Here is an 18,399-nt window from a genome sequence, read left to right on the forward strand (position 1 = left end):
AAACTCATGAACTAAATGCAATGCATCATCTTAGGATACATCTGTGATAATAAATTATATTGTGCAAGAGAGCAATTTTGAGCACCATGCATACTGGTAAAACAGTCAGTGGCATGGCTTAGACTTAAAAGAAATAACATTATCTGAAATATGACCACACTGTTTTTTGCACCTGCAATGTGTATGTTCAAGAGAAAATCCATCCATCCAAAGGTGGTTAATATCTCAGGAAGAAATCTCTTCAGGTAGAGTGGCAGAGCAGTAAGGAGTACAGCTATCATACTTTCATAGAAGTATGGTTACAATAAGGGGCTATTTATTTACTTTTCAAAGTAAAAAGTGTAATAGCAGGATTTATAGATTAAGTTAATTTGCAAATTTATGCTCTACTAAATGGTCTAGTGCTAGTTAACACTGGCAATAAACAACACTGTAAACTGACAAAAAGATTGATGTGTTGGAAACAGTGAGGACATGCAAAAATGGTAAAGAGAAGAAAAATTATGACAATTAATATGCCATCTGATGTCTTTCCCTTTGGGAAAATAATGTTAAAATACTTTATGAGTGATTTTTCAGAAACTGTGTTCCAGTACAATTAGCTTTTATGTGCTACCCACATTAAGGCAGTATACATCTCCTGCTGTCTGGAGGACCTTTGCCTTCAAATACTAGTCTGCTCATGAAGAATATGTTAGCAGTCAATCAGGACTCCCACAGAGAGTAACAATACTCCCAAGAAACAATAGCAACCACCCTGTCCTATAGTGGCTTAGTAGGAAAACTTGATTTCCAAGCTTGGACAAGTAAAATTTATTTAGGTGTACCAGTTCCCTGGAAGATTAAGAACAACAGAAACATTATTTCCTGTCATTGACATAGCTAAGACCTTGTATGTGTTGCACAATTATCCCTAAACCCATGACAATATGAACTACAATGATCTCAGCGTAAATGAGTAACCAAGCAGCTTTTGAGAGGCAGAGGAGAAGCATATTTATGGATTGATTGCATGCTACAATACAAGATAACACTATCATACAAATAGCAAACATTCCCTAGCTGCTACCTCAGGAGATCAGTTTTACTGCTGAGGACACAGGCGGGCAGCCTAGCGGTTCTCCAAGCATGACGGTGCATACTGTTACCTCCAACAGTGCACACAAGGCAATTCCTCTCCTTGCTTTACCATTACAGGACAAAAATGGGGAGATTGTGTTCCTGCAAATGGTATTTTGGAAGACAGAACAGGTCCATGAGCATAACTTGCCCCCATTTACCTCTGCAGAGTGTTTGGCCCATTTACGCTTAAGAGCTCTCTGTATCAAAGGTCCAAATTCTTCAGTGTAACTGTAACTGCCTTTGCAAGACAAAGCACCTTTCTTCTGTTTCATTGACCTTCTTCAGAATTTTCCTTTTGTAAGGTGAAACTCAGGTTTCAGACATGAAAGCAATTACTTTGCTTTTTGAATATTTCACATTGATGGAAGGGAAGAATCTGAGGCAGATGGGACATAGTTAAAGCATCTCCTGCTCTTAAAGATATCTGCCTCTTGCAACTCTCTTTGTGCTGAATCCTAGAGTATTGGACTTGTATGGTTACATCAAGGAGGGGACAGTATGAAAGTGATTTGCTGACACCATTTTACCAAAGTGCAGCTTGGTTGCGGTGCAAAAGGGTTGAGCTCTAACTTGTCAGAGCCGCTCCACCCAGATCGTTCCAGCAGGCTTTCCACTCATAGCTACCTTAAGCAAATACTTTTTCACTTCCAAATGTTTTTACAATGTTTGAGCAACAGTTAAAGAACAATACTATGGAGTTAAAATAGAAAATAAAATCCCACATGGTCTCCTGCTTGTGGAGCTTTTGCATTCATTAGTCTTATTTCTATCCTGTTTGATTGTGATATTAGTATTTTCTTTCATTCTTTTTCCAGAGACTGCCAATAGTTAAGATAGATGATAGTTATTGTTTCCATTGTTGCTTTTCTAGTGCACTGCTTAGAATGGCATATTGCTCTGCTCTATGTAATAAAACATTTAAAAAAAAAAAACAACAAAAAAACAAAAAACAAACCCCCAAAAAACCACACACAAAACCCCAAAGAAACAGAAAAAAAGGCGTAGAAAGGATCTGCCCACTAAAATAAAAGCATGCCTCTGGCATAAGAGCAACACTGAAAACCTTATATCCAGGACTTTTAAAGATGTTTCTGGATCTGCAGAAACAACACATACAGAAGATTAACAGCTATATATAGTATATATATAAAAAAATAGATGGCATAGATTTATTCCTTATCTTATTCCAAAAAAAACAGAGGGAAAAATGGGAACAAATATGAAAAACAAATAATAGACCCTATGCACTGTTTTATTAATGTAGCATTTTTTAATGACGAAACTCATTAAAAATGAGGCAGCAGTTATTAAACTTTGAAGATGGGTGGTCTCCCACCACATTTACCTGCAACTGAAGTAAAAGACAAGTCAGAAGCTGACTCTCTCTCTGAGATTCAAGAATGAGGTAGCTGAGGTCCCTCAGATCCACAATGCTGTTACTATTGCCCTTTCTCTCCCATCTTATCTAACAGACAAGCAATATGGAACAATCTTCCACTCCTCTGCAGCAATACACTTGGGTCTAATATCTATGGAGGAAGAGGTCAGTGAAGAAAACAATGAAACTTCTTTATTTAGTTACAGCTTTGGCCACCTTTCATTTGTGATAGCCACAAAGCAATTACTACTAGGACAGAAATAAAAACTCTTCTAGGTCCAGAAGCAGCAGGAAAGCAAAGTGAAAGGGTGGAGGAGCATACGTGCACTAAGCTGCCATGCCCCATGCTTAAGATCCTCCAGGACTGATGGGGTCCACTCCAGCCTGCAAAACATCTGTTTTCCCATTCCTTGAAATGCTTGCCCATATGCTTTCTTCCTAAACTCAGACTGCCTACATGCTTTTAAGTGAGAAATTGTCACTTCAAGATAAAACCAAATTAATTTTATCTCCCCGAGACAAAACAGAATCAAGATTTAAACCAAACCCTTCCACCCCTCACTCTATGAAAAAGTGCCACCAAAAATGAGAATGAAGTGTCACAGCTTGTGCTAGTGTCATGATTTAGTATATATTTTCCTTTAACAGTTTCTGGGAAGTACAGTGCAATCCCACATCACCAGAGGGGAATTTATAAAATATGCTAAACCTCAGAATATGAACAGTATTTAGACCCATATACTAAAATTTAAGTGTAGGGTTAGTGTTGAAGTGCCTGAGTCCTCAGTATTTTAGAGGTAATGTGCTTTTACAGGTCTCCTTCAGGTCAGATGAGAAACCGACATAATTGGAGTAGATCTTTAAAGCCAAACCTATTTGGACTACTAGAGAAGTTGTCTTTTAAGACTGGTTTGAACAGCTCAATGTGGTTTTTTTGCCAAATGATGTTATGTAAACTCTCTTTGTGAAACTTATCTTACAATCATGGACAGATTTCCAGACATACATTGCTTGTCCAAGTATTTTTTATACATGTTCAAGATAAAGTGAAAAAAAAAATACTTGGGAAGAATAGAATAGAATAGAATAGAATAGAATAGAATAGAATAGAATAGAATAGAATAGAACAGAATAGAACAGAATAGAACAGAATAGAATAACATTTCAATTCAAAGGGACCTAGAGTAATAATCTAGTCCAACTGTCTGACCATTTCAGGGCTGACCAAAAGTTAAAACATGTTATTAAGGGCATTGCCCAAATGTCTCTTGAGCACTGACGGGGTTGGTGCATCGACCACCTCTCTAGGAAGCCTATTCCAGGGTTTAACCACCTTCTTGGTAAAGAAATGCTTCCTGATGTCCTGAACCTCTGCTGATGCAGCTTTGATCTATTCCTACACATCCTATTTCTGGGCACTAGAGAGAGAAGCTCAGCATCTCCCTCTCTACTTCCCCTCCTCAGAAAACTGTAGAGACCAATGAGGTTACCCTCAGCCTCCTTTTCTCCAAACTAGACAAGCACCGAGTCCTCAGCAGTCCTTTCACCAGTTTTATTGGCCTTATCTGGTGTTTTCAAGGACTATCACATCCTTCTTAAATTGTGGGCCCCAGAACTGCACACATTGCTCAAGATGAGGCCACATCAATACTGAATACAGTGGGATTATCACCTCTTTGACCGACTGGTCATGCTGTGTTTGACACACTGCAAGATGTGGTTTGCACTCTTGGCTGCCAGGGCACACGGCTGACTGCTGTTGAGCCTGCTGTCAACTAGCACCCCCAGTCTCCAGTTGTTTTCTGCAAGAGTCTGTTGAATTTGTTAAGTTCCTACTTTTTCTGCAGAGGAAAAAATGAAACTGATAAAAACCTTGTAAGGGTCAGGCACACATACATTCATCCAAGCTTTTCTATTTCAAATGCACACAGGCTGAAAATATATTTTTGTTCTTGCTTTTGCAAGCTTTGTTCTACTCACCATGATAGTTCCCATATCATGGGAAATTTCCAACACAACCTGCTGTACACAGGAGGTCAGAAAGTATTCAAAAAAAATTGGCTCAAAGGTGCACCCAGGCAGTAGTGACATGAGCAGGGTATGAAGCTCTGGTTTCCCAGAGAGGTGGTAAATGTCTCATCCCTGGAAACACTGAAGGTCAGGTTGGATGGGGGTCTGAGCAACCTGATCGAATTAAATATATCCCAGCTCACTGCAGGGGGTTTGGACTAGCTGGCTTTTAAAGGTCCCTTCCAACCCCAGCAATTCTTTAAGTCTATGATTCTATGAAAATGTGAGGTGGTAAACTCAAAATACACAAGAATTTCCTCTTCTGTAACACAGTTAAGCAATGGAAATCCTCTAGGTTAGTACTAGACATTTACATGGGTTTAGAGGGAATTTGGGCAAATTCAAAGGAGAAAAATTATGACTGGTAACCTTCATTCATTTGAGTGTAACTTCTTTTGGCTAAGGGAATCTTTGGAACAAAGTACTTGAGCATAAAAGACTGTCCTAGGTAAGAATTCCATGCATTTTCCCTAATGTTATATATGACTTGGCACCAGCTAGTGGTCACTTTTACAGAGACAAATTAGGAGAATTGACTCAAGTTAGACTGAATAGACCTTCATAAATGTCCTATTGAAATATTAATATGTTCAACATTATTTTTATTCCAGACTGGTACAAAAGAATAGATGGTGCTCAAAAGTCACAGAACAGAGATATCCTGGTACACAGGCACTTTTCCTCTAATTTTTCAGCTCTTACAGTATGACTGCATCCTGATTAGACACTTACAAAATATACTGACATTGCTCTCCAAATCTTCCGAAGGGATCCTCTAGTTCACAGATTTGTATCATCACAGTCACAGTCACCATATAAGTAAATACTTATCAGATACGTTTCTGTTGTATTCATCTCTCAGGCTTGCAGCCTCCTAAATTTTAGCTGTTTCTCTAGGTACCACCACATAAAAAAAAAATAAAATGGAAGCTGTCTCCAAAAGGGAAATGGTTGCCTGGAATGTTGCCTTCTTTCATCTTGCAATGTTTTCAGCACATTACTTAACAACAAACAATCCAGAAAGTGAACTTTGTTCGGTATTATCACGTTGGAACTTCCTCAACTGCAGCCAAAGCAAGCGGTAGGATCACAAAGGCTGACTGTGTATTGATTTTGCAGGACACTGCACATAAATTCAAAGAGCACCAATGACAGTTTTTTCTGTCAACACACCTCACTTTCCCACAAAGTTTGAAATAAAATGTTATTAACCTTTCATCTGAAGGTTTCCATTCTTCTGACCATTTCTGATTAACCAGCATATTTCCAGATGCTTAAAAGTTAAATACCAACAGTCTGAGACAAATAGATCCCTTTAACATAACTACTTCATTTCCTTCACAGGCAAATTGCTGAGTCACTTATACCCACATCTCCATGAAAAATAATAATGGAGTTCATAGAGCCCTCTGGATATTTAGGTTTATGCAGTTATACTTTTTATTACATACATGATAGAGGAAACAAATTTTCTTCCCCACACTTACTTGTCTACAATTGAAAAAAAATTGAGTGTTTCAGTAATGATCAGCTTCATTAAAAGAATAGCACTTAACTCTGCCTTGCTGGGACCTTGTGTGTTCTTTTGTTCCAATAAGCTATGCCTTTTGACATGAATTACAGACATTTCATGGAATGAATAAGAAACACATATCATTCCTGGTCTGCATCTGTATCTGCCTTTCTCTCCTGCATCTGCACAGTGCCTGTTTGAACCTGGGTGGTAACCCATGGCAAAAGCATAATTCTTTTTATTATCACAATAAAAGATAAGCACAGCTCAGCAGTCTAAGTATCAGAAATAAAAGGAGAAATCATAATATTCTGGATGGCAAAGGCTGTTGACAATAATACCGGCAATTTGGATAATAGTTTTTAATTGTTGCTCATACTTGCTTATTGTCTGTCTGCTTACCCCAGCTGTACAGAATAGGCATCAGAACAGTACAGGGATAGTACTACCATTTTAGGAAGATAAACATGCCACATAACATTTGGTGCTCCCAGACATCCTTCAGTGCTTGCTCAGGTTACAGATTATTTAACTGTCTTGAGAATTTCCCTGACCTGAGTTAATTGTGGGCAAAGTTTATCTCTCATTTCCTGCCCTATCCCCCTCATAGGCTCCAGCTCCCAGTTACAGTGTCCAGCACCAAAGTCAAGCCTGACTGTGTCACAGTTTAGGAACTCCAGGACAGCTTCTGCTCCTTCCTCAAGACTGGTTGCTTCCTACCGCTTCCCTGCTCATGCCTTGCATTAATTGAATGAATCTTGAACAAAGACATTCAACAAAATCTCAGAGCTGGTCGCTGAAATACTGTGAGCCCAGGTACAGCTTTACCGCTCCAAATCAGGCCCCTTTAGTGAGGTAAAAACCAGTAGAGGACTCCCAAACAACTCTAACTTAATTTCTTCAGTTATGTCTTATTTTCTTCACCAGAAAAATGTCTATTATTCCTTCTCTTCCCCACTTCTCTTTTGTGATTGTATAAGCTAAAGTATTCATTAAGTCTTCTGCTAAAATATATTGCCTGCCAGCTGCCTCTGACAATATACCCACCTTTCAGCAGTGTTGTTTGGAGCTCTTTGGCACACCTTTCAAAGCATCACCTCTGCACAGAACTGTGTCACAATCAGTTAAAAGCAGACTGTCTGTTCATAAACATTCCAATTTCAAAGCAGCAGAATTGTTTTATATTCCTTTAGCAAATGGAATCTGAAGTCCGTAAAACTGCTATTGAATTGGAGAATATAAGGCAGTGCATGTGACTAACACAGAGGATTTAGCACTGCCTCACCTAGCCAGGCATGGTCCTATAAACTCTGGCATCCTTAGAAAGCCAACCCAGCTCCAAAGCCTGCTTTATTCCTAGACTGTCTACCCAGCATCCTTTGAACATAAGATGCTGTGAATGCATGTCAGTCTAACACATTTAAAATCTAGACTCCCTCAGTTAAAATCTACATAGACAGACTGTCTATTGTCCTGTCTCACCAATAACTGTGTGCAGGCCCAAGTGCATAAATCATGATATGCAAAATCAAGGCCTCAGTACACAGTTTATAGAGGCAGAGAAGTAGTAGATGATGGGTAAGAAGATAAAAAAGGTAAAACAAAGAGGTTCTAGATTAATCAAATATAAATTGTGAGTAATTTAGGCTGAGATTTTTCATAGATATTCAAGTGAGCTGGACACTTAAATCCAGTTCAAGTTAATTGCAACTAGAAATATTAACTCACAATATTGTGTTTTAAAAATTTCAGGATCCACAGGCTTGTTTTTACCTACAGTAACTTCCTCCATATAATTTTTTACTGATATTAACCATATTCTTGGACACCTTGTGTTCTTTTTTGTGTAAGAAGATCATCCCAGAACCTTGAACACATCATACGCAGAGTTAGGAATGCTAGCTAGCTTCATTACTGCAAAAAAAATACCCTTATCTGTAAAATGCTATAGAATACAATTTTTTTCTTTGGTAAAGGAGTAAGGAAACCAGAGGACAAGATGAAAATCAAAAAGTAGTAACTTGCAAAGTGATGGCACTGTATCTTAGTTATATCTCAGTTGAGCCTGCTTATATGCCAAGCAGATTTTTAGATGTAAAGGCAAACTGTCTCCTTCCACCAGGGAAAGAGAAAGTGCATCTCAGTGTTTTCAGCAGAAGAGACAAGAAAACAAGCTGACAGAGAGGTGGGTGAACAATCAGACAAGCTCATGTCTCACAGGAGTCCAATGAAGGGAAGCACATCCATTGATTTGGACCTTGTATTTTACCCTTTGTTTATAGGGGTTTAATGGCGTTAGTTACAGACTTATTTAGGCTGCCTATTTCAGTCTTCCTAAATGTGAAAGAGAAGAAACTGAAAAAGAAAAAGCTGAAAGGCACACATTGTTTTTTTATTGCACAGTGCTTTTATTTCCTAAATCTGAGTTTTTTTCCTAGAATGTCTTAATCCTGTTATTGTTTCAGATGATCACAGAATACTCTTACTTTCACTTTCTTCTGTTACTTCTAAATGTAGATCAAGGTTTTAAATCTGTCAGCTCCTGCTCAGAAGTCCTCTGTTTGTTAACTTCATAATATTCTTCTCCAGAAAATATTATCTCCAAAGCACTACATAAGCATAGGTTAATTAATTCCTATAGCTTTCCTTTGCAGTAAGCACTTTGTGTGATTTCTGTTGTTTTGTAATCTGTAGCAGATCTATGGCAGGAACAGTTCTTAGGATAAGCCTCCTTGATTAAACTGCAACACACCATGCCTTGTAGAAAGCAAAACTCTAAACACCATTTTCTGTATTTGGTTAATTTCTAATCCCTAGGAGACTTTTTATCAGAAATGTGTCTCAATCAGGTTTTTCTCACTGCTCCTGCTGTGGTGTGTTTTCCAGGACACATACATCAACGACAAACCACGAAGGCTGCCTTCTGGATATTCCTCCAAGCCTTCCTCACTTGAAATTTTTGTTCATTTCCCTCTATTCCACTCAGCTCATCACACATCCTTATAAAAACTACTGCAGCTATGCTATGCAGCTAATACTGCAGCAGGCATTTTTTAATACACTTAAATGTAAACCTATCTTGCAGCTAACTCTTTTACCCTGTTATTGTTCATATTGCTTCCAGTGTAACGGCCTTTAAACTAATCTCCAAATACTTGCTTGTGCCACTGCTGTTGAAGTTGTATTTGTTTCCCCTTAAATTCAGTTTTTGTTCTTCATTCACTTAATTATCATTAAAAGTTATTTCCTTAGACTCTTCTGTGACATACTTGCTTAGGCCTTCCCTGCAACCACTGTCAAAGTGTTCTTCTGACCTTGGTAATGTGTATCCCAAATCAGCTTTGATCAATTTAATGGACTGTTGTTGTTGTTCTGGAGGCACTGGTGCCACACTGCAATGCCTTTACTTATTTTCTGCAATTGTTTTGCACGAATGATTATCAGCAGGACCAGAGATGCCTTAGGTTTTTGGCTGCTCTGTCATGGCTCACTGCTTTAATGCCTGATTTGCCATCCCATTTGTGGTTCCTCCACTCATGTCCAGTGATACTGTTTCTCACAGCCACAAATATTTCAGTTCTGTAGTTCATCATTCTCTCTTTATTTGCTTCTAATCTCTCTATAGGTTTATCAAAGTATCCATTACTATAAGATAAGACATCATTCCTGTCACCTCTTCCTTAGCTATTTTTAGTCAAACTGATCATTGCTTTCGCTTGCTACTAAATCCTTTGGATGTTCCTTGAATGTAAACTCTTGCCCAAAGGTACTTTGAGAGACCGCTGAATATCATTATAATTATATTAAGACTATATTAACTCTCACCAGTATCTGTAAATGCTTAACAGAGGTGGAGATTTACCAAACAGTCTATCTCATGCTGTCATTATTACACTTTTCCTACCATTTAAACCTAATCTGCCATCCTAAGGAATTATTTCTGAAGATCAAAGCATTTAAAATACTGCTGAGAAGTAGGGCTTACTGGCTTGACCACAGTCCTGTGCTAGCACATCTATTTAACTTCTATACAAAATCTTTGTGCTTCTGTCCTTTGTCTATAGTGTATGAACTTAAGTTATCTTGTCTGTCTAGCTAACTTCTCCAGGACAAGTTTTTTCTCCTCAGTATGGTCACATAGTTCCTCCAAAGAGGGAAATGTGGATGAGGAATATAGGAACTCCTCACTTCTGTATGCATCAGTGCATAACAGTCATTTGAAAATAATCAAATGAAAATTTCCACTCTTTATCATTTTTCTTTTCATTAGCATATCAGTAGTGAGACAACAAAAACATTTTAGAAACCACATATTTAGTCTCCTTCCAACTGCTGTATTGGACAGCAAAATCTGAACTTGCAAAATTGTTCAAGAAAAAAACAATCATAGTTTGAAAGATGTTCTCAAATTGCTTTATTGTAAGTGAATTTCTCCTGCTATGTACAAAATATAACCCTGTTTTCAGGTGTTTCAAGTTCATTAGACTGGAAGTTGATTATAAAAATTACTAACTACAAAGAAAGTTTTCAGATTGGAAATCTGCAGTTCCAAATACTTGCTTTATTAAAGCAATACTACAAGAGAATTAGATGGTGAAATAAATGTATGTTTGGTCTTCGTTGTTAGAACTAGATTTTTCAACACTAGCAGTGCACTTGGAAGTGTGCCTAGTGCCTTCCCTCAATGTAGATTTTCAGGATTTTTAAAAACAGTCCAAAGATATTAAGTCACTTTCAGTCGGCCCTAAGAAAACTATGTACGGCTAGGTAATACCATATCCTTTTCTTTGAGATGCAGATGATGATATCAGAAAATTTACAGCTACTTCTGTTCAGGAGTGACAATCCAGACATGTCCAACACTGTCTCCTTACAGAGCATGTCTGTTTTACATTCCAAACAGACCAAAACTCTACCTAAGGATTTTGTTCACACACCTTAAATACCTGAATTAGTTCCCATTCCAGGGAATGGGCCAATTAGAAAATCGGAGTATAATGTCTCTTGACTGCAGCTACCTCTAGAATATGAGATATCAGCAAACTCATTTGCTGACAGGTTGGCTACACAAGAAAGAAGGGAACCTCACAGGAGTACCAAGATAAGATTTTCTCCAGGACACTGTTTTAAAATTTAATCCTGAAATTGTTCAAAAGTGTTTAAAAATCTATTTATTTTTCTTACATTTTTCCCGCAGTTTGTTCAGCTATAAATAACACCTGGAAAAGCATTTATGCTCATTTTCTCAGGTGGACATTCCTGCTCCTGCACTTCCAACAGTATCTTAACATTGGTATCAGCACACAGTTTTAGCCTATTAGGTTGCTGGCAATTTAAAACCTTTTGTCCCCAAGTACAAATATACTCAGGGTCACTCAGCTGTGATTTTCTACAGTCGTTATTGAATTCACATGCAAGTTTGAAGGCTTGTGTAAATAGTTAATGAGCCCAGAATCTGAGGTGAAATGGAGGGGATATGTTGCATATTTGCCTAAGACAAAACAGTGTTCACTGTGTACATCTCAAATGTTGTCCAAATCACACAGTCAGTGGAAGATGGGACAGTGATAATAGCAGCATATATCTTTCAGAGGACACAAACATTTTACTGCATCCTGCTAGTATAGAACTTCCATAACTACTCACAAAGCAGGCAAGATGTAATGCTTGTTTTAGCAATGTGCAATTCCTCTTTGCTTGAAAACAGGACTGGAAATAACTTTAAGAGAAAACAGCTTTGTATTCTATATCTACATATTGTGCTATTTTAACTTGTCATAGAATTATAGAGCAATAGAAAGGTTTGTGTTGAATGGGATGTTTAAAGGCCATCTAGTTCACCCACCCTGCCATGGGCAGGGATACCTTCCATCAGACCAGGTTGCTCAAGGCCCCATCCAACCTAGTCTTGAAGACCTCCAGGAAGGGGGCATCTACAGCTTCTCTGGACAACCTATTCCAGTATCTCAACAATCTCACAGGAAATAATTTCTTCCTAATATTTAACTAAATCTACCCCCTTGTCCTATTGCTACATGCCCTTATAACAAAAAAAAAAAAAAAAAAATCCCTCTTCAGCTTTCATGTAGGACCACTTGAATTACTGAAAGGCTGCTATAAGATCTCCCTGGAGCCTTGTATTCTCCAGGCTGAACAACCCCAACTGTCTCAGCTTGTCTTTATAGGAGAGGTGCTCCAGCCCTCAGATCATCTTCATGACCCTTTTCTGGACTCACTCGAATAATTCCATGTTCTTCCTGCATTAAGGGCTCCAGAACTGGACACAGTTCTCCAGGCAGGGTCTCACCTGAGCAGAGGGGCAGAATCACCTCCCTTGACCTGCTGGCCACACTTCTTTTGATGCAGCTGAGGACACAGTTGGCTTTCTGGGCTGCAAGTGCACATTGCTGGCTCATGTTGGGCTTCTCATCAATCAACACCTTCTCGTCAGGGCTGTTCTCAATCCATTCTCAGCCCAGCCTGTAATTATGCTTGGGATTGCCCTGATCAAGGTTCAGGACCTGGCACTTGGCCTTGTTGAGGTTCATGAGATTTGCACAGGCCTACATTTCAAGGTTCCTCTGGATGGTATCCCTTTCTCCAGTGTGATGACCTCACTACACATCTTGGTGTCATTAGCAAACTCGAATGGTATTTACTTCTTATTTATTTACATAGTATGTTTTTAGCACAGTTCGTAGGCGGGGGGGGGGGGAAGAAAAAAGATAATCCAATGACCTCACTCCCAGGCATGCAGAAAAAACTACTAGCTAGCCCTGACTGTTCACCTTGTACAGGACCAGACTGCAAAATATCTCCGCATGGGCATGTAAATATATATAAAAAGCAATTGAATCTTTCAATATCTTGGAGTCGATTCTGTAGACAGGAAAAACAAGCACCATGTTGGGAACTCCCATCACATGTTTCACCTGTCACTACTTAAAAGACTGGTGCCATAGTTCAGTCAAGACTGGCTGCTTAATGAAGGGATTCTATGTCCCATTATCCTGAGAGTAGCTTCTTATACCAGGAGTACACATGCTCACAGATAAAGACATGTCCACAATTTAGTGTTAACACATGCAGCCAAGATACACACATAACACTTATTTAGTACCCATGGACAAATGCAATGCATGCAATGGGGCTGCAAGAAGCAGTTAAAGTCCTAGCTGAGTATAGCAGCCCTGAGGATCTCAGCAGCACACACTGAAAAAGCCAAACAGTCTTTCCCTGCCAACATCTCAGTGAGCTCACCTTAGCAGTGCTTCATCCTCAGGCAGGAAAGGTGGGAGATTAAAGAAGAACAACATAAAAACAATAGAAAAAGAATAAGAAAAAACAAGTAGAAGAGTGAGAGCTGTAGGCAATTTCCTTATATCACAGAGAAACTGTATTTCTATTTTGGGCATTTTTTGGTGTATTTATTTTCTCAAGGAAAAAAATGAGTCTGAAAGCAGAAGACAGCTAAAACCTGACAAACCTGTAAAACTGTGGTCTGCCTCCTGTCTCCTGATTGCAGAGGGCAGAACTTGAGAAGACAACACTTGTTTTCTTGCAAGTCTTGTGTTAAAGATGCGTAAAAATAGAGGCAATATGAGAAAATAAAATAAAGAAGGAAAAGGACTCACTCATAGACAAGACAGCTAGTAATGTAACAGCTAGTAACCGTTACCGCTAGTAATGGTTAGGAGGGGAACCAATGCAAGGATGACGAACATTTACTAAAAGACGCACTATGGTCCTCCCATGCATGTAGGCCTTCAGAGATCAGCTGCACCTCTCATCCATTCCCTTACCCTCAAGCCTTGCTAGGGATACTGGTTCCTATGCAAAAGGGTTAGAATCAGACATTCGGCTCCTCCACAGCTCTGGCCCCTTTTTTTGGAGAAGACTAATGGAAATCCTAACTCATACTCGCATCTTTTCTCCACAGCACATCTGCACACTGTTTTCAAAATAATAACTCCAAGGAGGGGAACGTTGTCCCCACAACTGCCATTATAGATGATTGTATGCAAAACTGCAGGTTGAGCCCACAGGAGGTCTCACAGTCACTGAAGCCTTGCTTTGCTAGTTGGCATTCCATGGCACAAGGAAGTAAGTCTGTAAACTAAACTTGAGAATAGCATAAATAGAGAACATCTGACTCCTCCAGGGGAATCCTTGAGCTGAAACCAGCCTCTCTATTTTTACAGTCTGCACTCTTGGTTGAAAAAAACCAACAACAAACCAATCAACCAAAAAACCCCCAAACCAAACAGCAAACAAACAACCAAAAACCAAAAACAAAACAAAGAACAAAAGAACAGCACAAAAGAAGAAAACTAAAAGTTTAACCAAAAAACTAAACCTGAAATAATTCAAAGAAGGAGGACAGAACTTACTGTTCCTTAGAAAGCAGTAAAACCAGACAAGCAGGATTCCTCCATGATATACAGGTGTCAGGATTAAAAGTTTTGATGCAGCACATTGCAAAAAATATCTCTGGGCATGAACCACAAGATCATGTGGCTACTAATTGTTGACCCAGCAGTTGTAACGATTTTTCTGTGGAAGACTGAAAAAGCTAAAGTCACTGTGAAGATGTGTGTCTGACACAAGGCACTATTCATCCTTGGTGCAATACAACACTGGTCATGATAAACTGTTCTTATTATCTGCACTAGCTCTCTCTGTGGCACAGATGCAATCTTACTGTACTGAAAGATAACATCATGCACCTTTACAGGAATTTCTCCTACAAAGAGTTGGACTCAGGTGGAAGACTGAGCTCATGAATTGTAATGGAATAACAGAGTCTGTGGTGACTTTTGTAAAAATAAATATGGAAAAAGCCTGAGTCTCAGTTAGTGCAGGACCTCTGCTGTGCTTGCCATATTTGAAATCTGTGCTTAAGAAGCTGTCATTAATCTTTAAAAGTAATTTCATTCATATTGTAGAAGTTTCCAATTCAGTCATCTGTGTGATACAAAGTGGTGGCCACAACACAGAGACCTCCATTTGTAGCAGATGTGGATTTGGTATTCTAAGATGTTACTGACTTTAGCTTCTTAGTTCAGTCATACAGCAGTCCCATGCAGCAAGAGGTTTATGCAGGCCTCAGCTAGTAGGTGTTACTCTTATAATTTATGTGTTTATCAAAATGAAATAAGCCTAAGAAGGTCCCACAACATGTTTTGTCAATGTACTTATTAAGACAGCAACAACTACAAGAAATATTGTTTGGACAAGGAACTGCTTGAAAGAGTCCAGCACAGAGCCACAAAGATGATTAAGGGAGTGGAACATCTCCCTTATGAGGAAAGGCTGAGGGAGCTGGGTCTCTTTAGTTTGGAGAAAAGGAGACTGAGGGGTGACCTCATCTATGTCTACAAATACGTAAAGGGTGAGTGTCAAGAAGATGCAATTAAGCTTTTTTCAGTGATGACCAGTGATAGGACAAGGAGTAATGGATGCAAATTGGAGCATAGGAGGTTTATTTTTTTTTTACTGTGAGAGTGACAGAGCACTGGAACAGGCTGCCCAGAGAGGTTGTGGAGTCTCCTTCACTGAAGACATTCAAAACCCCCCTGGACGCATTCCTGTGTGATGTACTCTAGGTGACCTTGCTCTGGCAGGGGGGTTGGACTAGATCTTTCGAGGTCCCTTCCAACCCCTAGGATTCTATGATTCTGTGATTCTATGACAAGTAAGGCCAGTGATTGCCTAAAATGTTAACCCAGCATGCACCCCTAGGTACCATAAAAATGAAGCTACTTGGAATAGAAAGAGAGGATGCGTTAAACTGAAGGTGATAATAGTTCTAAAGCCAGGACTGCTTCATAAAGATATTTTTGCATTATCAGTCATACAATAAACAAAAATTATATTCCCAAAATATTAAAGCTAACTTCTGATTCAACAGCAACATGCTTGTTTCTAGAAGACTCCACATAATATTTCTCTACTTAGTAGTCTGAACAAGATTTGTATAAGTCAGTGACTAGGCATCATTAACTTTCACTTCCGTGATATTTATAATGATTTTATTTCTCTTCAGGTGAATTGCTTTGTGAACTATAAGCAAATAACTCATGACGACTTGAACACGTGAAAATCTTTAATAACAAAGTAAATGATCCCCAAAATGATTTGTAGTGGTGTACAGGATTAACACTATCAAAAAAGCATAGAGCCACACTGCTAAAATTTTATTTACTACAACATCATCAGTAGAAGCAGTACACGGCATGACTTCTTTCAGTGTGATAGTAAAGCAAGTTTTTAAGGAGTCTTAACAAAATGGATGCTAGTTTTAACTACACACAGTAATGCTCAAAAACTTCAAAACATAAAGCTGGATATTTGGTGTCATTATCTAACCAACACAAAACTTGACATTCTGTTACAGAACTGATTCAATGCTTCTATTTTCAAAAGATTATTTTTCACTGGTGTATTTGTTTACTGATAATGCAAAAAATAAACAATAGATTCATGATACAAACCTCTGAACAAACATGGCAAGTCAACTATTACTTGAATTTCTATTCACCCGCAAATTTACTAAAGTAGTTTTTGTCTCTTCAAAATAAGACTAGAGAAAAAAAAAAAAAAAAAAGAAAGTTTTTTTGGCAGTTGGTGTTATTTTAATCACAGGTGACTCCTCCAGTATCCAGCAAAGAATAAGGCTCTGCTTTTAAAAAATAGTGTACACAGGATAGAAAGGACAGTGAAGAGTCTCCAGCTTCATTTAACTGCCTATTTATGTAACTTCCACGCAGTTAGTGTCTTAGTGAAATTAACACCTTACTGAATTTTGTCAACACAATCAAAACTTATTTGCTTAAAAAAGTGACTATATTTTCCACAAAAATCAGATGAGAAAATAACCCTTTGCTACTGGAAAAAGAAAATGGCACAGCAAATTTTTGCACTGGAAAACAATGTCACAAGTAAGTGTGTGTAGAAAGGAAAGACAGCCTGCTTTCTTACTGAAGAAACAAGGACATTAAATTATTAATAGCAAAGTGTCCCTTCAGTTTTCCATTTCCTTCTTCAGGTATCTGACACCAGGACACCACTCACAAGGGTCCTCCCTCTTTTCTTCTCATTCTTTTGGCACCAGGACTTGACTAACTTAAACTAAGGTACTTAAAACATCTTTTCCAGTCTGCATGCCACCTCTCCCCATCAGTTTAGGCCCAGGAAAACATGAAATAAGCATACATGAAAAATATAAACTACAAGACAATAACAGTAGTGCATCATCACCTAGCCAGTGAAAATTAAAGTCTCTGTTAATCCACATTTACCCATACAGTTCCAATACCTGGCAATCTGAAAGCAAGCACCAGAGTTAAACAAGGCACAGTAACCGGACAAATGTCTTTTTTTTTTTCCCCCTACCTTTATCCAGCAGAAGCTTTAATTATGCTTCTATGACAACACTACTGAGAAAATAACCTTCTTACCATCTTTTACTTAAAATTAAATGCGACTATGGTAAGCAGCCTGGTAAGCAGTACAGACCTAAAACAGTGTTTACTTGCTACTCCTTATTTACAATAGAAGGGAAAAAATCAGAGCTCTTCTGGGTATTTCATCCGCAGAACTGTAAAATCCTTCTGAGACCTGTCAGAATGCTACATTTTCCTCAGACAAGACTTAAAGCATTTGTGCCAATTTCCAAAGTTTGCTACTTATTATTCGTTTTATAAAAATGTTTTCAAAACACTAAGGGGCTTTATTTACATTAGTCTTTAAAAAGATTAATTTTTCATTCCGATGAAGTGATCTAGCTTTCGCACTAGGGAATACAGTGGTATGTATTCTATGTGTGCATAACACATATATACATACACATATGCATAGAGAAGAACCAGTCATTCACAGGAACAGGAAAACAACCTTGTACGTAGTCAGCCTGGTTCACGCTTGTGCAGATTGACTACTAAAGGTCAGTTTGCTTCATTCACTTTAGGTTTCTAATAGTAGAAATTTGACTATACTAATTTATAGTCATCCAGGCATGGGTTTACATTTGTTTTGAATTAGTTTTTTTCTTATTTCAACACATTTCTAGTCAGGTAGAATACACACCATATGCAAATGAGCACACTAGAAGAAATCTGCACTACTTTATCTGAATTTACTCTAAAACTAATTTTAGTTAAGCAAAGACAAATAGTTTAAACACTAGCCTTTACCTAAGTTGCAGCATTTTTATGGCCTTGATATATTCCTTCAAGAAAAAAAAGTACTAAATCCAGTCAGCCACTAGGATCTGAAATGGTATTCAACATAGTGTAAATCCTTCAAAAGTCACATT

Source organism: Apus apus, chromosome Z (assembly GCF_020740795.1).
Source record: "Apus apus isolate bApuApu2 chromosome Z, bApuApu2.pri.cur, whole genome shotgun sequence".
Lineage (NCBI taxonomy): Eukaryota > Metazoa > Chordata > Aves > Apodiformes > Apodidae > Apus > Apus apus.